This window comes from Lynx canadensis, chromosome A3 (assembly GCF_007474595.2).
Source record: "Lynx canadensis isolate LIC74 chromosome A3, mLynCan4.pri.v2, whole genome shotgun sequence".
NCBI classification, from domain to species: Eukaryota; Metazoa; Chordata; class Mammalia; order Carnivora; family Felidae; genus Lynx; species Lynx canadensis.
In genome coordinates this window covers 106,987,603-107,002,494 of record NC_044305.1, presented here as the reverse complement: position 1 = coordinate 107,002,494, position 14,892 = coordinate 106,987,603, and the positions used below count along the sequence as shown (strand labels likewise).

The following is a 14,892-nucleotide window of genomic DNA, read 5'->3' as shown; positions in this document are numbered from 1 at the left end:
ACAAAACAGGGGCAGAGAGAGAAATTGCCAGAGCAGTGTTGATACTGACTGAATTTTATCTTTCATTTTTAACCCAGATATATAACGCATTCAGTCTTTAAAAACTATGTAACTGGGGGCGCCTGGGTGGCTCAGTCGGTAAGCGTCCAACTTCGGCTCAGGTCATGATCTCACGGCTCGTGGTTCGAGCCCCACATCGGCTCTGTGCTGACAGCTCAGAGCCTGGAGCCTGTTTCAGATTCTGTGTCTCCCTCTCTCTCTGCCCCTCCCCCACTTGCACTCTGTCTCTCTCTGTCTCAAAAATAAATAAACATTAAAAAAATATGTAAACTGTCTAATCTTGTAGAGTGGCTGAGTCTTCTTACAGAATTATAAAAGGTCAAGAACAAAGTGATAGTATCCAAAGCACACAAGTTAGCATCCCCTCTATTCTTTCTCAAAATTCAAAAAGTGTGGTGATTAGAACATGTTTCCAATCTCACAGCTCTGTATTATTTTATTAGGTAAAAATCCCACCAACCATCCAAGACTATTCTACTGTACTTTGGGGTCATTTCTCAGAGTGTGTACGTTAAGAAACCAGCAATCTTTGCTTGTGGTCACTTTCTCTGGCATTATATAATACAACAAAATCTCACAAGTAAAATGTATAAGGCACATATAAGATCAGAGGAAGGACCTCTATTCTCCAAATGCTTATCTGTGCTCTTTTAATTCAGTGGTTTTTCAGTCCATGAGAACAATCTGCACTCCCATTTGCAGTAAAATATTACTACACCCTTTCCTTATTTCCATTGTGAAGTCTTAATTCCAGATACATACTCCAATTTACGTAAATCCTTCCCGATTCCTTATAAAACCATATGAAGATGCTCCCAGCAAAAACAGTTAAGGAAATAACTTTTTAATGTAGAGAGGTAAAGGAGTAAGATTGGAATATATCCCCATGTTCTTTGATTTGTCAAAAATCACCTTGTAACACAATTAAATACCGCAGCTGGAAAAATCAGTCATTTTATTTATATAATAGGCTCTGTCATTAGACAAAGAAGAATGTAATCCAAGTGGGTTAAATCACTGAGTCATCCAATCAACCAAAAAGTTGAAAAGTTCAGCATTCATATGTTGGCATATTGCCCTTGGCGAGGCAGTGGGCTCCTTCAGATATTACAAGCCCTGGGAACACAACTAGGTTACTCTAAACCAGTGATCATTTGCCCTCTAGGTGACAAGTGGCAGTGTCTAAAGACATTTTTAGTTGTCACAATTTGGGGGATGCGACTGGCATGGAGTGAGAAGGGCCCAGGAATGGTGCTAAACATCTTAAATGCACAAGGCAGCCCCCAGAACAAAGGATTATCTGGAATAAAATGTCAAGAGTGCTCAGGCTGAGAAACCTTGTCCTAAACATTACGAAGAATCTGGACACCCAATGCCATTGCAACATGTTATACAACTCTCTACGTTCGAGGGGGGCCGGGGTGGGGGAGGATAGCCATTCCAGGGAGAATCATTTGTTCCACTTGGGGTGTTTCTGACCTCTGAACCAGCAAGATGTTCATGCCTCTGAATGGATTTATCAGGACAACGAAATGTAACTATTATATTAAAATACGATGTGTGCTCTTGTGGGTTTGGTGTGTGATTCTCTGAAATGAGATAATTGTAACAAAGCAAATGGCATTTAATTTTATATCAATTTCTGCTACACTCTTTGAGAAACCGTTCAGAGCACGGAGTAGAGATCTAGTACATATTATGACTGTGGGTGGGTGGGGGGGTAGTTCACAAACTGATGTCTGCTCTCTTCCTTTCTAGGAACTGCAGTTTCATTTTCCCTCTTTTCTAATATGTCTAGAGTACCTGCTGCCATAGCAACCACTGATCTAGCACAACAACATGTTTTTTCCTCCTTCTTTAAAAAAAAATGAGTTTCCATTCTTGCCAAGAAGGAACTATTAATCTACCATTATGCTAGCTTTGGGAAGTTGAAAAGCCATAGAAGTTGTCACTTACCGCAAAATTCCAAAAAGTTAATTGTTAGTATCTTTTGTGCCAAGAACTCTACCCTAGTCCCAGAGAGGAAATGGGACACTGAAATAAGATTCTGGAGCTAAGGAGGTGAGATCTCTCTTCTTTCCCACAAAGTTTCCCAGCAGGGTGTAAACCCTCCAATTCCCTCGTAGAATATCATGTCTGGCTAAACAAGCTAATCTCCTACTGGATAATGCTTTAAAAGATCACTGATGTCCAGAAACATGACTAACTACATGATGCTTCTTAAGACAAAAATTAACCTTAAAAATTAATCTACTTACCTTTGAGGGTAGGGCAACAACAACAATAATAAAAACAAACAAACAAAAAATCCTTGTGGTGACTAATATACACGTAGGCAAACCTTGTTGAAGAAACCAAAATCACTGTTCAGTTCTTGATAAAACAAGAAATCCTGCTTGAGTCTCCTGACTGACTAAATTCCTTCTAGTATTGGGTAATCATATCTCAAATCTGATTTAGCCTTGCTCTTCCAACCATGGAATGCCTATAAACATACCTACCCGGAACTGTGTCCAGGCCTGTCCTATGACAATGGTCGGTGATATCCTGGATTTTTATAACTGACACTCCAATCTGTGAAGGCCAGATTCTTCCCAGTTTTTCAAGACAAATCCACTGGGTGTTCTGTCTATGGTGTTCCACATGTGTGCCCAACGCCTGATGGGAAATGCCACCAACGGGGGCCAGAGCATTTGAACCAGAGGAAGAAGGAAACAAAGGTTGACTTCAGACTCCTTAAAATTCCAGAGCTATTTACTGTCCTAAGAGGAGAAGAACTGAAGGATTTTCAATATTCAGAAACGTCTGCTTATTATCAGAGCAATGAGAACTCAAAATTTAGTCACTGGGAAAGAAAAGATTTAAGAGGGGGAACTAAAGCTGTCACTTACTCAAAGGCTTTACAGAATTGGATCCTGGCGTACGTTGGAGCCTCAACACAAGAAAGACCTGCTGTAAATGAGAACAGAGGAAGGGGAGGACCATTCACTTTTACTAATAGTACGCATGGAGAATGAACACACAACACCTTTTAAGTAGACCCTTAGAACTACCCAGATTGTCGTGTAAATTCAGCATGTTTCTTATTGTTTTCCACAACAAACAAAGACCTGGCTATGCATTTCCTTTTAACTTCATGGAAATGGGCAAGGGTTTAAAGGGAAGAAAGATATTACTTCCTGAAACCTTGGATGTTTTGCTGAAAACATGCTTAAAGGAATGAATCTCTGTTACAATAACAAAAACATTTGACAAAATGCTTTTAAACAATTCATCTCTAAGGGAAAATGTGGGAAATATATAACTGGGAGTAAATATGCATTCAATTGCACTGTTCTGCTTTAGATCCTCAGTTCAGAGAAAAGTATTTGTTTAGTAGGCAGCAACTTAAAAGGTTATCACCTTCCCTCCAGATGTCAGCTGTTAATTCACACATCTCCAAGGTTACATGAATCTATGAATGGTCTGCAAACCATTTAAAAGTCCAACTTCAATTCTATTGTCAGTAATCTTAATAATAATACCCCCATTCTATTCCAGTAGTCTAATACAATTTGAGATCATTAGAAAATGATAGAAATTTGAAACAAACAAAACAAGACTGCTGAAAAGATAACGGCAATGTAACACCTTTCAATTGCCTATACAGCTTGGGAAAAAAAAAAAACCAAAAACCTGATAATGACAAGTGTAATAAGAAGCACCTGATTAACACATTAAATTTTTCTGGAACCTGATATTTCATGAAAAAGAGAAGTTATTGGTGCAAATGAGCTTTTATCTCTGTCAGGCAGAATCCTTTGTCTCTAAAAAGTAAGTAAAACACAGAAGAGTTCCATGAAGAAACAAGACAGAGAAAACTATAGGTTGCTGTGTCGACAGCAAGTAATCCAGTGATGAGGACTTGACTTTCTAGGGTCAGTCCTCCAGTCTATAGGGACCTACCTCTCAGGGTGGTGCAGGGAAAGTGTGCTTTCTCAGTCTCCATAAAATTTGACAGGTTCTAGGCAGAAAGAACGGGATTCAAGTCTGCAATTCCTATGGCCTTGCAAAAGTAAGGTCTTGATGTTACTTCCTTAACTGAAGAGGGTGATGAGCATCTTTCAGCACCCCACATAGGTAATGATCAGCAAGTTTATGAAACTGAAAAAATGAACTGTTGTTTTATGGATTAAATAGAATAAATGCATAGCGCCTAAAGCAATTCCCGATACATAGCAAGTATCCAATAATGTGTCTTACTCTACCTTTTCCCTTTCTCTCTTTCTGAGCCATACTCTGGTGTTTGATATAACACCTCATTATATATACCATATATTATTATGGTATAACATCTCATTAGCCAATATGTTCCTTGACGGTCTAGCTTATGGCCATCAGTCCAGTTTCTCAGCTGATTAAAATGAGTATAACGGACAACAGAGTTCAGGATCAGTTCCAACAAGGATTAGTTGGCTCTTATTCCATAGTCAAAGGCTGTCTCCACCAAGTTTTCCATTGCTTACAAAGAAGATGAGGGAAGAGACCAGCCACAATTCTGCTTTCACTGGTGGAAAACCAATGCAAGGAGCATCACCCACCCATCATGGGCATGAGCACCATCTATGCACTCAAAATTTTCACTGTGCCTTTATTACATATCTGGCTACATTTGCTGGGCTTGACTATTCTAGATGAATCTTCTCAATACTGGCTACACATGAGAATCATTTATGTAGCTTCATAAATATGTCAGTGCTCAGGCTCCACCCTGAGAAAAGTGGAGCAAAGCTTCCTGAAATGGAAAGGATTCTCACCAAGATGACCATCCTGAGAATCAATAGAAATAGAGATCATGGGTCAAAGGCAAATATTCTTTCTCCTCTGGGAATCACCAGCATTTGCACGGATCTCTATGGCTGGCTACATGACCCAGAGCACTTTCTTAAAGTGGGACACAGTGTGCTCTGAATCCAGACCTGATACTGAATTTATTATGGTTGGGTAGCTGCTGTTATGGCCATGAGACACCTGAACTTACACATTAGACAGCTGAGCCAATGGATGCTTCAATAGCCAAGAAAATAACAGAGTGGGGGAGACCCTCTGTTCATCTGACATGGTGCCAGCTTGGCAAAAGAGCATTTTTTTCCCTCCAGAAGTCACTGAAAGAAAATAATGTAACAACTCCATAGCCTTTTAGCTCTTAAAATACGGAGTCACGGTTTCTTTTCCAGTTTATTTTCAATGCAAACCAGATTCCAGGTTCAACAGGAACAAAAAGCATGCCTTGGTGCCTCTTATAGTCCTGATTCGCTTTTTCAATTCCTCTGAACTGACTGGGACTCCAATCTGGTTGGCTTTCCAGACAAGTCTATCAGCACTGGCATTTTGAGCTCTGTTGCTAACAAATACCCCCGTATCTGAGTCCTATTCTGTACCTGGTTACTGCTGGTATATTGATTTTTTCTACCATATGTTGTTAAATTCAAATAACTTAGAAAATGATAATATCAGACAAGTTCATTATAAAATATATAATAAACAGAAAGAAAATATCCACTATACTACCACCAAAGGTCAACACCTGTTAACACAATCTCCAAACACGTTTCTATGTCATATCTTTTTGTTTTTACAAAAATATGCAACCACAAAATTCTCAATATATATCATTTTCCTTTTTCATGAAATAAAATGTATGAATATCTTTTTGTCAATAATCAATCATTTAGAATATTATATTTACTGGTAGTACAGTCTCTCCTTGTAATTGACATAGCCATCTCAACATTGATATTTAGTTGTTTTGAATATTGTCTGCTGTTAAAACCTACGCTCCCATGATACTTGTAAACTCTTCAACTGCTACCATGCCATCATGACCGGCTTGGTGGCCTAGGAAGAAGGACAGATTCTGATGTTTACAAAGTCTGTCGCCGTGGCTTATCAAGAAACAAGCCAATATGTATTATCGTCACATCCAGTGTTTCAAAAGAAGGAAGCACTGACATTAACTGAAAGGAGAGTTTATGTGTGTGTGTGTATATTACATATGTTATATAATTACATATACTAGATCTATAAAATCTCCTATTGTCACTATTTTGTCACTATTAGTTGGGGAAAGAAAATGGGTTACGAGAGCCAGTCTTAAGTTCCTACCCTGTTATCATTTAAAATTTAAAATTTATGTTTAATTCCTCAGGGCACCTGAGTGGCTCGTCGGTTAAGCGTCCTACTTCGGCTCAAGTAATGATCTCACAGTTGGTGGGTTTGAGTCCCACAACAGGCTCTGTGCTGACAGCTAGGAGCCTGCAGCCTGCTTCGGATTCTGTGTCTCCCTCTCTCTGCCCCTCCCCAGCTCACACTCTGTCTCTGTCTCTCAAAAATGAATAAATGTTAAAAAATTTTTTTAAATAAAATAAAATTTACATTTAAGTTTCAAATCACTGTCAGCGCTAAATCACTGAAGTTAGTAAATTAAAAAAAAAAAAATTTTAATGTTTATTTATTATTGAGAGACACAGAGAGACAAGCATGAGCATGAGAGGGGCAGAGAGAGCAGGAGACACAGAATCCAAAGCAGGCTCCAGGCTCTGAGCTGTCAGCACAGTGCTCGATGTGGGGCTCGAACTCACAAACTGAGAGATCATGATCTGAGCTGAAGTCGGAGGCTCAACTGACTGAGCCACCCAGGCGCCCCTTTCTTTCTTTCTTTCTTTTTTTAATTGTAACACATACCTATCCTGTGAGTAGGCCTGGGTAGGGGGGGAATGTTCGCTGTAGCCACACTTGGTACAGGCCTAGAGCTTACAAATCCTTGTTACTGGGGTGTCAGAGTGGGCGAACAATAAAGGCTATCATAATGCAATATATACCCATTTGGCAAAAGAGTTTAAAACTGACTTTTAAAAATGAAATGAGGAACGTGGAGGTACAAATGGGAGAACATCTCTCAGAGAATCATCAGTTGGGATTAGCTACTATTTACACAGTCTACTATTCACTAACCTTTCCATGGTTACAAAAGAAGAAAGGATAAGTCAGGTAGCCGAGGTATGACTTCATGCCTTTTGACTGGGTTAGACCAGAACTGCAGAAGTGCTGGAAGATTCTCCATCAGTTTGAGCTTCTCTACAGGAAACCTGGAAGGCAAGCTGTGACTAACAAGGTGCCCTGGGGAAAGCAAAGGTGGGATTGGCTGACATGACCTTGTGAGGCCCTTCCTCAGCCCCCCTTCCTCACCCCACCCGAGGATCAGGTCCATTTGGGGAACACTGTCAGCAGGACCACACGCCAGACTGGTTGTGGTCACTGGCACTTTGCTCCAGGTCAGGACCACTCTAGCATGATTTCTGCAGAACCCTTAGAGAAGAAGTCAGTTGAAGGAATTTTACTCAGGTCCGGAATGGCCCAGTCTCTAGAGGTCTGGATCCAAAATATAAAGAGACTGCAGTTTTTTTTTTTATCTGACTCTCACCAGAATGAAAAACGATTTAAATGCTCCCTAGGGGCCTTAAATTGTTATGTTTCCAAAAATGCTATACTGTGGGAAACACTAATATTCAATAAATAGCCCCACTCTCTTTTACTCAGACTACTTGAAAAAATAAAATCACTGATGAAGAACTGGATGCTATTTTAAGTTATCAAACCTGACAAAATGAAAACCACCATTTTTCTAAATTCCACAGCCAACGAACAACCTACATCAGTAGTCACAACATTAAATTCCACTGAACAAAGAGGTATGTTAAGTTGAAGGAGAACAGAGCTAGAGGCTGAAGGCAGATCCTCGAGTGGAAGGATGAAGCGTTGAGGGGAAGGCTCATCCAGCAGAGGAAAAGAAAAGGCATCGGTCTGGCTATCTGAGAATTCACCAAGGAAGCTACAAGCTGTGTTGGTCACGATGTCCCTAGCAACACAGCAAATTCATTTAAAATCAAGCCATACATTCACTGGATTCTTCTCCTCCCAATCTCTTGTTTTCTTGCCTCTGGGTAAAGGTCATTTCTTAAACTTTCATGGGTCAGATGGGGAGGAAAGGGGAGAAGGAGCGGCAGACAGGCAGGGAGGGAGGAATGAGAGGGTGTTCCCACTGGCGAACTCAGCAATGAATGACTTGCCTACTCCAGAATGAAGTGGGAGGCATAGCGTGCCACGGGGGTACAAGAAGCCCATTCCCTGGCAAGTAAGGGGGGCAGGGGAGGGCTCCTCTCTGAAAACTGGGAGAGATTTTGGTGGTGATGTCAGAAACGGAGCAGCTGCCTTGTAAGGACTTTGCCAACTGGCATAGGGGGCACGGTCCAGAGTGCCAGTTCTCTTTGTAATAAGGAAAGGCAGGAAATGGGCAGGGAGCATCAAACACGGGGGGGAAAGCCAGATTTGAAGGACAGGAGAGGGGAAAGAAAGGGCCCCACGTGGAATCATGGTATTCTTGGTGAGGGAGACATCCATATTTTATATTTGCGTGGTGTGTTACAGTTTACAAAACACAGACACTCTTGCATCGAAACCTGGCAGTGATCTGTGAGATGGGCGCAATTATCACTATTTTCCAGATGAAGAAATAAGTGATATAATCTAAGAAATAAGTGATACACTTGATTGCAAGTCTTCTTATATAGGTCAAATGTTCTAACATTCTTTCTACATGTATCTGAGCAGTCTTACTGGGGCAGGTCTGCACTGAATGAGTCGGGTGAGAAGGGCTTTGTATACAGTCATGTATTCTTAAATTACTAGTTATTACTATTTGCAATGTTATTAGGCCAGTTCACAACTAGTAGGAACAGTCAATATTTCCATGCGTAGAAGGAAAGAAGACACAAATTCTGAGATTAGAGGTTAGATGTTCAAGATTTTTTTTCCAATGCTTACCCAGTTCAAAGCACCATGATATCGAGGGTCTAATTCATCCATTTCCCAACAGGAGAGCTTCCTCTGACCTCCAAATGAGTGTCCCACAAAGGGGATACATCTTGCCCTCTCCTACCTTCTAAATCATCTTACTTTGCAGCCTCCCCAGCTGCAGCTTCTATGTATTGTCAGCCCTCTTTACGAATGCTACAGATCAGTGACAATTCTATAACAGCAAGAAATAAATGGGGATACACTATCAAATCGGAGGGTTCTGGTGAATCCAAATACAGTTCTGATTTTGTTATGTGTTCGAATATCTCTTTCAAAAAAGGCACATTTCCTTGGTTTTGGAATCCTCATTTAACTTGATAGTACTCCAGAGCATACTGAATTTACTGTCGAATCAGGCCCTGGTTGAACATCTGGGTTCGGGCAGCTTTTGCCATGAATGGGAACAATATGGCGTCACTAATAGGCTGCTGGAAAAGAAGGATAGAGACCCAAATCTCAAGTCTGATTCAGTCTCCACCTCCTAGTGACATGCTAGGAAATGCTAATAGTGGCTATCTTTGAGTGCTTATTATGTGCCATGTGCTTTACACATAGTATCTTTAACCCTCATGGTAACATGCAAGGTATATCTAAACCCCGTTGTGCGGATGAGAGACTGAAGCTCAACCAAGGTCACTCAATCAGCACACAGGGAAGCCATCTTTCCCAGCATCTAGAACCGTAAAACTTCCAACTTTCTCTACTGTACACGAAAGTTGTTTTTCCCTCATCTACTTTATAAATGTCAAAATGATGGACAGCATCTTTTGGAGGTTGCCTTTTTCTATTATCTTTTAAATAAGTCCGACATTCCATACATCGATCAATGATAGTTGACGCATTGATTCCACAAATGGTGACTGAGAACCTACTGTGTGCCAGCCTTGGAGGCCCAGCCAAGAATAAAAGCAACAACTGAATGTTGTCTTTAAAATAAGTTTGCGTTCACAGAGCTCTACACACCTATCTATCTGTTCTTTGGCTTTCTTCCCCTACCTGGTGAACCTGTTGCTTAGTCCTAGGGCTGAATTCCACCCACAGGTCAGTAGCCTGGGAGGTGAGTCCACACTCCCATCCACTGAAGAGTCACACTGTGGTAACAACAGCTTCCTCATCACTCCAAAAGCTATAAACGGCACACAGCTGATGACCAATAATTACATTTATCCCTCATATACATTTCTTAATGAAATTTAGCGACAAAAAATTACAAATCCTGTTCTTCACTGTATGCAATGCAGTGTAACTGCAGTTAACGTGGCACTTCAGGTTGAATTTCTTGTAAATTTGAATATAATCACAAAATAAGATGCCCAATTTTGGTATTTTTCTGTTTTTAAATGTAAATTTCAAACCGTAGCGTCAAGAACCTCGAGTACTCTGGCTTTGAAGTGGCTACCCTCCATCCCAGTGCCTTTCTCTTTATTCTACTGCATACACAACCATCCTTCAGGAACTGCTTAAAATCCAAGATCTGAAACTCTAAAATCCCCCTTTCAACCCTCAGTCTCCTTTCTGGCCACTCCTTATCTGTCTTTTTTACTGACTTCAATCAGTTGCAACACTCTATAGATTCTTGGTTCGCAGTATCTGGAAATGCCATTGGATCTCACAAAGGCACATCCCTTCTTTCCATTTTGCCTTCCTTTGATGTTCAAGGTTTTTTCCAATGCTTATCCAATTCAATTAACAAACCTATACTAACGTGCCATCAGATTAACTGTCATAGAACGTGAACCTAACTTTTTTTTAATGTTTATTTATTTTTAAGAGAGAGAAAGTTGGGGCGGAGGGGCAGAGAGAGAAGGAGACACAAAATCTGAAGCAGTCTCCAGGCTCTGAGCTGTCAGCACAGAGTCTGACGCAGGGCTTGAACTCATGAACTGCAAGATTATGACTTGAGCTGAAGTCTGCTGCTTAACTGACTGAGCTACCCAGGCGCCCCAGACATGAACCTAACTTTAAACTTCTGCTCAAAATCGTTCAGCCATTTGCCCCCTGAATATCAAAAAATCAGCTTGGCATTCAAAGCCGAGTTGAGCCCGACTAACCTCATCAGTGTTATCTTCCAAACACCATTTATTTTCAGGATACTACACTTTAGGCAAACTGTATTCGTACTATTCTTTAGACAGGCTGCAAGGTTTCCCTAGCTTTATGCCTTTGCTCATGCTATTTTCTGCCTGGTAAACTCCTTTGCCCAGTTTGGATTGTTAGAATATTACCCGTATCTTTAAACATCTAAATCTCCATGTTAACTGTTTTTCTTCTATGATATTTTTATCATGATTCTTTGTATTAAAGACATGTATATACATTTCTTCTCCCATACTAAATTTAACTTTGAATTCATTATGCCTAATAAAATTCTTTGCATACTCTAAGAACTTAGTTTCAGATGAATGGCTAGCAAAAGCAAAAAAAAAAAAAAAACCTTTTTGAGTTTTTAATATATATTTCTTTGTACATTAAATGAAAAATATTCCCTACTGCCAAAGCAAATTCTATTTACAACTAGTGCAAAGTTTTACTAACTGAATTCTATATCCCATATTTATGGAGAACTATCTGTATCTATTTCTATATAATGACATAATATTTTGTGTGTATGGTTATAGAGCTATTTAATTATTAAAATGAGTGAAAATTCTTGGGGGTGCCTGTTTGGTTCAGTCAGTTAAGTGTCCAACTTCGGCTCAGGTCATGATCTCATGGTTCATGAGTTCAAGCCCTGCATTGGGCTCTATGCTGACACCTCAGAGACTGGAGCCTGCTTTGGATTCTGTGTCTCCCTCTTTCTCTGCTCCTCCCCCAGTGGCTCGCTCTCTCTCTCTCTCTCTCTCTCTCTCTCTCTCAAAAATAAATAAACATTAAAAAAGATAAAATGAGTGAAAATTTTTAATCTTAGTTTAGTTTATGAGTCATGTCTAAATACAGAAGTCAGTGCTCATTGAAAAATCATACATAGTCAGATACTAAAAATACAAGTGCTAATTGTCCCATATCTGGATTTCTAGCTTTAAATGTACCATTAATTCTAGGGTTGCCTGGGTGGCTCAGTTGGTTAAGCGTCCAACTCTTGATTTCAGCTCAGGTCATGATCTCAAGGTTCATGAGTTTAAGCCCCACATCAGGCTCTGAACAGACAGCACGGAACCTGCCTGGTATTCTCTCTCTCTCTCTCTCTCTCTCAAAATAAATAAAACTTTTAAGTGTACAATTCTAAGTTTTTATTGATTAAAACATATGTGCTAACCAGAACCTCAAATTTTACATTGACTTTTGTCATGACCCAGGTTAGTATTCATTTTTCCCTTAGTTATGGCCACCATGTTTCCAGTGTTGAAGAAAAACCGTCTTGAGGCACCTTGGTGGCTCGGTCTGTAAAGTGTCTGACTTCGTCTCAGGTCATGATCTCACAGTTCATGAGTTCACGCCCTGTGTCAGGCTCTGTGCTGACAGCTCAGAGTCTGGAGCCTGTTTTGGATTCTGTGTCTCCCTCTCTCTGCCCCTCCCTGGCGCGTGCTCTCTCTCGCTCTCTCTCGTGCTCTCTCTCTCTCAAAAAGAAACAAACATAAGAAAAATTTTTAGAAAAACTATCTTCACCACATCATACTGCAGTGCTTCCCTCCTACCTTTCCCATCACAGGAAAGTGAAAAGAAAGCTTACAGGTGTTGTTCTGGAATCATCCTTCAGCTACCCACCTTGACTATACCTCCTTGCTCAGTAAGTGCCCCTCTCGGATTAAAGCCTTTGCTATTAGCTACTGACACAACCTGCACCATTTGATTTTTATTTGTGACTTATTGCTCCACATCACTGTTGACAAAATTAAAGCCATGAATTTCTCCCCCGATAAGGCATTTGTGCCTTTGATAAACAGCACTCAAATGTATAACATATAGGTTCTGTGCACAATACACATCAATAGCACCACATGAAACCATTTTGGAACTTAAATTTAGATTCAAATTGGTATTTAAAGTTAATCCTCACTGAATAGGAAACATTAAAAATGAGGCAAGTTTGAAAAATACCAAGCAATTTGGCATTATGCAGTGTTGCATGCCAATTCCTTTTTTCGAAAGCAAACATTTTTCCAAAGCAAAAAATTCTCCCATTAAACTCAAGCATTAAGAAGAAAGTAGAGTCTTAATTACTCAAGGAGGAAATTCATTTGCTCCATGGTTAGCTGTGTAAACAGCCCGGGGAGCTTTCTCAGTGGCTGGCCTTCTAAAGAGCCCCAGTCAGACTCCATTCCTTCATTCCCCCCAAACCACAGGGGCCAACACCTTTGTCCAATAGCAGCAGTTTCCATATTGAGGAAGACGTTATTGTGTACCTGACAGCAGGGAGTGCTCACTCAGGTCTTTGCCCTCACTTTCCCTGTTTCCTATTTTGTCCTCACTGTCCCAACTTCCCTGGAGGAAATTCAGTAGAACCTTTAATTGGTCTGAAGCAGTCAAGTCACTGACCATCTGACTCCTAGGTGTTTCAGGCCATCTGTCAGTAATCTGGACAACCCTTTGGTTATAACTTCCTCTCTTCGTTATTCCTGTGCTTATACACAGTTAGCTTGAAATTCAACATTAGCTTCAAACTAGTAAGAGAACATTTATTGTATGAGATTGAAGAAGTACAGAACCTATTCATAGAAAGCACTCTGGCATCCAAAACAAATGTGTAACTAATAATGAATAATAGTAGCATTGTCTCTAAAAGCAAGAACACGAATATATAGCTATGAAGTAAAAATAAACTCCTGACAGGGCCATATGTGCCCTCAAGGAAATAAGTAGAAAGCTTTTCTTGCTTTCGAATATTGTGTCACTATTTCACTTGATTATTTTAAAATGTAACTTTTCATAAATTTAAGATAATATGTATTTGCAGATCCACTGGAATCTAACACAGCACGTTAACCTGAGACTGCCAAGATAAAGTAGACCCATGAATTTTAATATATTTCTCTACAGCCTTCTCACTTGCCAGTCATTAGTGGGAGAAATGCTTCCCTCTGAGCATATCTGACAACAAATATTTTTTCTGTTTTCTTTTGTTTTTGTTTTTGTCCTTCTGTGTGTATGCCTATGATCACCAAACCTAGCCCTAGTTTTAGTCATTAGCAAACGCCACGATCACGTCTACAGTCCATCTGTAATACATGGATTTATCTGATGCCTTCAGGAATATATTTTCTGAAAAAAATTCATAAATTGAAAAGGCCATATTAAAACATCTCATTTTATGCAACAGCTATCAAATTGGCAAAATTCAATAGCCGAAAGAGTTCGTGCATTTTGGGGAAACGAATCCAAGAAATAGTTAACCCAATTAATGAATCATCATTTCTTCACTGGTCATCAATACCCGAGATTCACTAAAAATTAGAATATGGGCACTAGGCCCACTGGTCTGACTTACAGTGACATTTCCTGCATTTTCATGATTGGAAAGGAGAACTGAAGCATTTTAGCAGTTTCAGGCTGACACAGAGTACTTTGCTTCCTGGGTTGAAATGCATAATTAACCAGAAAAGTAGTTGCTGAACAGCTAAACAGACTGTGTAAAAATGACCCCATTACTGTTCAAATGAATGCTGAAAAGTAGGGTGCCATGGTGAGTTTTGTTTTGGAGAGAAGCTAAATTCAAGCAATTGACAAAGACTGATTTTTCCTTTTTTCAGAAGCTGATGAAGGCTTATGGGTAAAAGCAATTACCTCTGTTTGTGGATTTATAATCCCATGAAAATTCTGTAATTTACGGAACCACTGAGCAAGACCAAGCTATCTCCCCTCCCAGCCCCATGGGACGTAGCTCATTTCAGCAAAGAAATAGAGTCAGTGTTGTAAAGGAGGTAGTACTCATAGGTAGAAGGCAAACAATGTTAGGAAAACATGCTGCCCAATTTCCATAAGAAACACCCAAATTATTGG

General features: G+C 40.0%; 1 protein-coding gene across 12 annotated transcripts in view; it reads right to left on the bottom strand.

Moving 5' to 3' along the window:
* SLC8A1 (solute carrier family 8 member A1) overlaps positions 1-14,892 on the bottom strand; it is a 385,679-nt gene that overhangs the window by 268,643 nt on the left and 102,144 nt on the right. The window lies entirely within an intron of this gene.